Source organism: Maylandia zebra, linkage group LG1 (assembly GCF_041146795.1).
Source record: "Maylandia zebra isolate NMK-2024a linkage group LG1, Mzebra_GT3a, whole genome shotgun sequence".
NCBI lineage: Eukaryota > Metazoa > Chordata > Actinopteri > Cichliformes > Cichlidae > Maylandia > Maylandia zebra.
In genome coordinates this window covers 19,042,461-19,048,868 of record NC_135167.1, presented here as the reverse complement: position 1 = coordinate 19,048,868, position 6,408 = coordinate 19,042,461, and positions in this window count along the sequence as shown.

Genomic DNA, 6,408 nt, shown 5'->3' with positions numbered 1-6,408 from the left:
ACAACAAGTGATTGGGTGTCAGTGCTTCAAGATCATTTGAGTCATCTGAAACTTTAGTAATGGGTCTGTTGTTCATTATAGCTTCAACCTCACAGAAGACTGTGTGGAGTCCTTCATCATCCAGAACTTGCTCCTTAAGAACTGAGGCTAAAATATTCTTTATTGAACGAATGAGACGCTCCCACACACCACCTTGGTGAGAGGCTGCTGGAATGTTGAAGTTCCATTTCATGCCATCCTGAACAAAAGCCTTTTGAATTTTGGCATGGTCCAGCTCAGTCCAACTTTCTTTCAACTCTCGATTCGCCCCAACAAAATTTGTAGCATTATCAGATCTGATGGTCGTAACTGGGCCTCATCTACAGATGAACCTCCTCACAGCATTTATACAAGAGTCTGTATCAAGTGTACATGCAATCTCCAGATGTACTGCACGACTGGTGAAACAGGTAAAAAGAACTCCATACCTTTTAAGGAGACTTCGTCCTCTTTTAACACTTATAGGTCCAAAATAGTCCACTCCAACATTTGTGAATGGAGCTATGTCTGGCAGGACTCTCTCTTCAGGCAGATCCGCCATCTTTTGTTCAACAAACTTTCCTCTGTTGCGTCTACACGTGATACAACGAGAGATAATTTTCCTGGCAGCAGAATTTGCATTTAATATCCAGTAATTTTGTCTTAGTTTTGACAACATGTGTGCTCTTCCTGCATGTCCCAACCTTTGATGGATATGGTGTAAAATCAGTGTTGACACATGCATATCTTTTGTCAAAATTACAGGATGCTTTAATTCCATAGGCATGGCTGCTTTATTCAATCGGCCACCCACTCTGAGGATTCCTGCATCCAACACTGGATCAAGTTTGTAGAGCCAATTTCCCTTAGAGACTCCTTTGAGGCCATTGCGGATTAAAGCCATTTCAGTCGTAAATTTCTGTTGTTGTGCATATTGAAGAATAGCTTGTTCTGCCTTTGCCAAGTCTTCTGGAGTGAGATTTCCTTTCTTCAAAGTGGTCTTAAATCTTTCCATTCTTATCTCCACTTCTTTCTGACCTTCCGGATCATTCTTATTCAAACCTGCAGCAAGCAACTCTTTCCTCTTCTGTGCCAACAACACCAAGACCTCTTTCATCTTTAAAAGCCAGGCTACAGAGATTTTAAGTTTTGCCCAAGACGAGAAGTAGAGGATAAAATAGCTGGTAGGATTTTGTAATTCTCTCACAATGGCATTCATTGTCAGGTCCCTTTTGACCTCTGGGTCATCTGCAGAAATTACACTGTACTCCACATCCAGTTTAGGCCATTCCTTTTCTGACTCATAGAGAAATTCTGGCCCTTTTATCCATCTCCTACATTTGAGGAGATCCCCAGCTCTCATACCTCTGGATGCGTCATCTGCAGGATTCTCCTTAGAAGAAACGTATCTCCACTGATTCACATCTGTTGCTTCCCGAATAACAGCAATTCTGTTTGCAACAAAAGTATTGAATCTTCTGGTTTCATTGGAGATGTATTTCAGTACTGTTGTGCTATCAGTCCAAAAAACTGATTTTTCCAACCTGACTTGCAGCTCCTTTTGCAGAAGCCTGTCCACCCGAACTGCAAGAACTGCAGCCGTCAATTCCAACCTGGGAATTGTAGTTTGCTTGAGAGGAGCAACTCTAGCCTTTCCCAGGATAAAAGCAACATGCGTGACGTTATTCTTTTCCAACTTTAAATATGACACCGTTCCATACCCATCTTGACTTGCATCAGAAAAATGATGAAGTTGTGCCTGGTCTTCCAAAGCAATTTGGTTTAATGCAACATTCCACTTTAAACTTTGAAATCAGCTGGAGATCCTCCAGCCAATCACGCCACCGCTGGGAAAGAGAGTGGGGAATAACTTCATCCCACTTCAAATTTTGTCGGCAAAGCTCTTGTAGCAACAGTTTAGCTGGCATACTGAAGGGAGACAAGATTCCCAAAGGATCATACAGTGAGCTGACCACAGACAAAATGCCCCTTCTGGTTGTTGGACGGTCCTGCAGGGAGGTTCTGAACTGGAACTTGTCTGTTGCTATGCACCACTGTAAACCCAGTGCTCTCTCAACTGGAAGTTGATCTGTGTCCAAATCCAGATCCTTAATTTCCTTTGCTCTTCTTTCCTCTGGGATTGACATGAGCACTGTGCGACTGTTGCTGATCCATTTTGAAAGCTTAAATCCTCCTTTAGCGCAGATATCTGTCAGCCTCTTCACCATGTGCACTGCCTCCTCTTCTGAAGCAACAGATTTCAAACAATCATCCACATAAAAGTTTCTTTTGACTGTATCAACCACTTCAGCTGGAAACTGTTGTGCATTATCATCTGCAGTTCTCTGTAGAGCATAATTTGCACAACTTGGCGAAGATACAGCTCCAAACAAATGCACTTTCATCCTGCATTCCTGTGCAGACCTTGAAGTGTTGCCATGTTGCCACCACAGGAAACGGAGAAAGTTGACATGTTTTTCTGAGACGTGCACTTGGTGAAACATGGAATCAATGTCCGCCATTAATGCAACAGGCTCTTGTCTAAATCTGATCAGAACCCCAACCAGCGAGTTTGTGAGATCAGGTCCCTGTAGAAGCTGACTGTTCAATGATGCTCCTTTATAAGTTGTTCCACAGTCAAATACAACTCTTAATTTGCCCTTTGTGGGATGATACACTCCATGATGAGGGATGTACCACACCTTTCCATCGTCTTTGTGCAACTCATCTACAGGCACAAACTCGGCATATCCTCGTTCAAGCATGTTGTTTACACATTTAGTGTATTCATCCTTATAATGAGTATCCTTTTCAAATCTCCGTCTGAGACTCTGGAGACGCTGCTCCGCGACACAGAGGTTATTTGGCAAACTGGAACCTTCTCTCCTGAAAGGCAAATCAATGTGATAATGATTTCCAATAAGCTTTATTGAACTACTAACAATATCCATGAAACACAGATCTTCTCTAGACATTTCAGTCTGCTCCGCTGATGATCATTCATTAAAATCATGATTGTACTGTTTAATCAACATGTCTTCAAGACGCTCAACGGAAATCCTATTGGCTGTTACAGCAGTGCAGTTGGTTTTATTTCCACTGTTACTTCCAGTGCGCAGGGGACCATTTATGACCCAGCCAACTTTTGTTTTTACAGCATAAGGTCCACCTCCCACACTGTTTATCACCTTCCATGGCTCCAAAACATTGGAAGCATCAGTGCCTATCAGTAGCTCCACATCTGCATTAACGTTGTACAGTTTAACAGGTTTAAGATGAGGCCACTGATCGATGTCGCTTTGCTGGGGAATATTAACTGTAGAAACTGGCATAGTCTTTTGAGTCAAAACATCTGGCAATGGCATGAAATCATTTGCTTCCAAACCAGACACTTCCAAACCAGACAGAACTTGTGTACTAACAATCCTATCTTGACTCATTGTTCTCAAAAAGATATTGGTCTTTTTACCTTTTACATTCAGCCTTTTTGCCAAAGTTTCTGTACAGAATGTACCTGAACTTCCAGGAACCAAAAACGCATAAGTTTGCACAATTTTATTACTCTTTTGGCTCTTAACTTGAACTGGAACTATAGAAAAAAATTGCATCAACTTCATGACCAGCCCCAATATACCCACATGTCTGAGTGGTTGCAGTTGAAAAGTTGACATTAGAGTTTGTCCTCTGTTGAGTTTGTTCCGAAGACGCACCTGGATCCTTTCGCTCTATATGAAGAACCCCTGGGTGCCTTTGGTGACACACGTCGCAATCCAAACGACTCCTACAGTCTTTGCTTGTGTGACCAACTTTTAAACAACCAAAACAAATTCCCCTTTCCTTGATAAAAGTCAACTTATCCTGATGCGTTTTAGCTTTAAACTGCTTACAATTCTCTAGTAAATGGTTGCTGTGTGAACAAAACAAACAACTACGCAGAACAACGGAAGTTGTTCTGCTTCCAGTTGATTGAGCTTTGATTCCTGGCACTGTACTGACATTAGTGGCAAAACTACTTCCTTTTCTCCTTTGCTTGGTAGAACTTGAAGCTTTAAAGCTGCTTCCAGATTGTGAGTCTTGGATGTTGCCAAACACTGGATCTGATGCTACTTTTACCTGTTTTATTATAAAGGCAACCAGATCAGTGAACACTGCTCTGTAACCATTTTGTTCCTGCAGTTCATAGGCAACAACTCTCCATTTTTCCCTCAATTTGTATGGAAGTTCCATAACAACCATTCTCATATTTGAGGGCAAATCCAACTCCTTCATATAAACAACTTGCTGCATTAGATTCGAACATCCTTGAAGAAAAAGAGAGAATGACTGTAGACCTTTCACATCCTCACTTTTAATAGGTACCCAACTCACAATCCTCTCCATATATGCAGAGGCAATTTTATTTTCGTTCCCAAAATGTTCTTCAAGAAGATCTTTAGCTGTGGAATAGCCCTGCTCAGGAGGTAAATGCTGACAACTATGCACCAAATCTCTAGGCTGCCCCCTAGTGAACTGCTCTAAAAAATGCAGACAGTCGCTCCAGTTATCAGTTTTAACTTCCACTCCATTTTCAAAGGCATTCATAAATGATCTGTACTGTAAAGGGTCTCCATCAAACACAGGGATGTTTCTGGCGGGGAGGACAGAAGATAAGTTTTGTTTTACAAGCAAAGTAGTGATGTCATTTTGTTTTTGCATAATATTGACAATCTCCTTCGTGCAGTTCCCAGTCAAAGTAGGAGACTGAGGCTGTGTTTGCTGCGTCACTTGAGCTGAATCATCAACCTGATGTTGGGTTTGACTTTGTCTAGGTACGATTACTTGTGATTCAGATGCAGAATTTATACCAGAGTAATCTCTTGATGTTGGAACAAATGTATCGGCACAGGGATTTAAACTAGGCGCTTCTTGTACGTGCCCTCTTTCAAAATAAGAGTTCATTCCATCAGAATGCTCAGAGCTACAAACTGAATTTATTTTTAAGACACGAAGCTTTGCATTAGTGACTGCCAGCTCTGTTTCCAAGGATAATGTCTCCTTTTCTTTTCTCAGTTTTTCCTCTTGCGCTTCGATAGGATGTTTTTTCTTTAATGCAGCCAGTCGCTCCATGAGCGCTGCCTTGTCAGCCGCAGCTTTAATGCATGCGGAAGATGTTGATGAAATTCGACTTTGCTGTGACAAGGTTTTTGAAGGTGGTTTTACACTTGAGATATTAGAGACACTGTCTTCAGGTTTTATTTCATCCAAACTTTCAACAGCTTTATCATTGCGAACAGTATTGTTTTGTTCAGTATACGGCTCGCCCGCCTCCTGCAACCAAACCTTTACTTTGTCCATAAAAACAGAGAATGCTGTCAACTTCGACTGAAAATGTGCAACTTGCCTTTTCACTTCATCTTCTGGCAGTGGCAAACTTAAAAAGGATTCTTGCAAAGCGTTTGCATCTTGATAGCATTTAATAAACTTCCCAAATTCAGAAGACACTTCCTTAACGTTTTCATGTGAGGTCATTAAAGCGGAAAATTTCCCCATGTACTTAGATGCTTGCTTACACATTGAACTGCGCTTTTCTTGGCATGTCTTTATATACAAATCCAAACCTTTTGGCGTAAATTTAACGCTTCTTTTCTCTGCTTGCATCTCAGTGTCATCCTCTCGTTTACTCTTAATATCCGACATTTTTATTGTCCTCTTGGATTATTTCAAACTTTATAAAGATGCACAGCACACTGAGAGTCCATAGCCTAAAGTACAAACATGACATCCATTTACCTGCCTTTTGCAGCGGACAAACATTTCCACAGAGGGCGTTGGCATGTTTCAATTAGCGATCCAATTTTGCACCAATTTAGTACGTCAAAACTCAGTTCATCAGTCTTTGTAGTGAAATCATGTCTTTAAACTCCAATAGCTTCACCGTTTTCCTTTACGGCTTAAACAATATTATCACTCACCAGCTTTGATGAACGAGTGACATGTTGATCCAGGCCTCAACATCAAATCCGTCTGGATTACTCACCAGACGATCCAATACCTTTTATTCGAGTTCGACGGTGATCCTTGAAATCCTTATATCCATTAATGAAGAATTATTCCTTTGTCCACGGGAAGGTTTTTTACTTTGTGTAGTGGCAATTCCTTTACTTTTGAATGATCAAACGTCCCACAACTTAAAGTCCACAAGCCACTGCTGCACTGAGGTAATATTTCGTACGCAGGCAAAAGAAGTCCATTGTCCAAACCTTTTAGTTGAGAGTTTTGGTTTTGGTTTATTTATCCATTTGGCAAGCAATAACAAGATCCTTCCTACTGCTTCTCCTGCTCTGGTAAAAAACCATAGGCCCACCCCAAATGCATGCTGGTCCTATACCAGTCTCTTTATTTATAGAAACA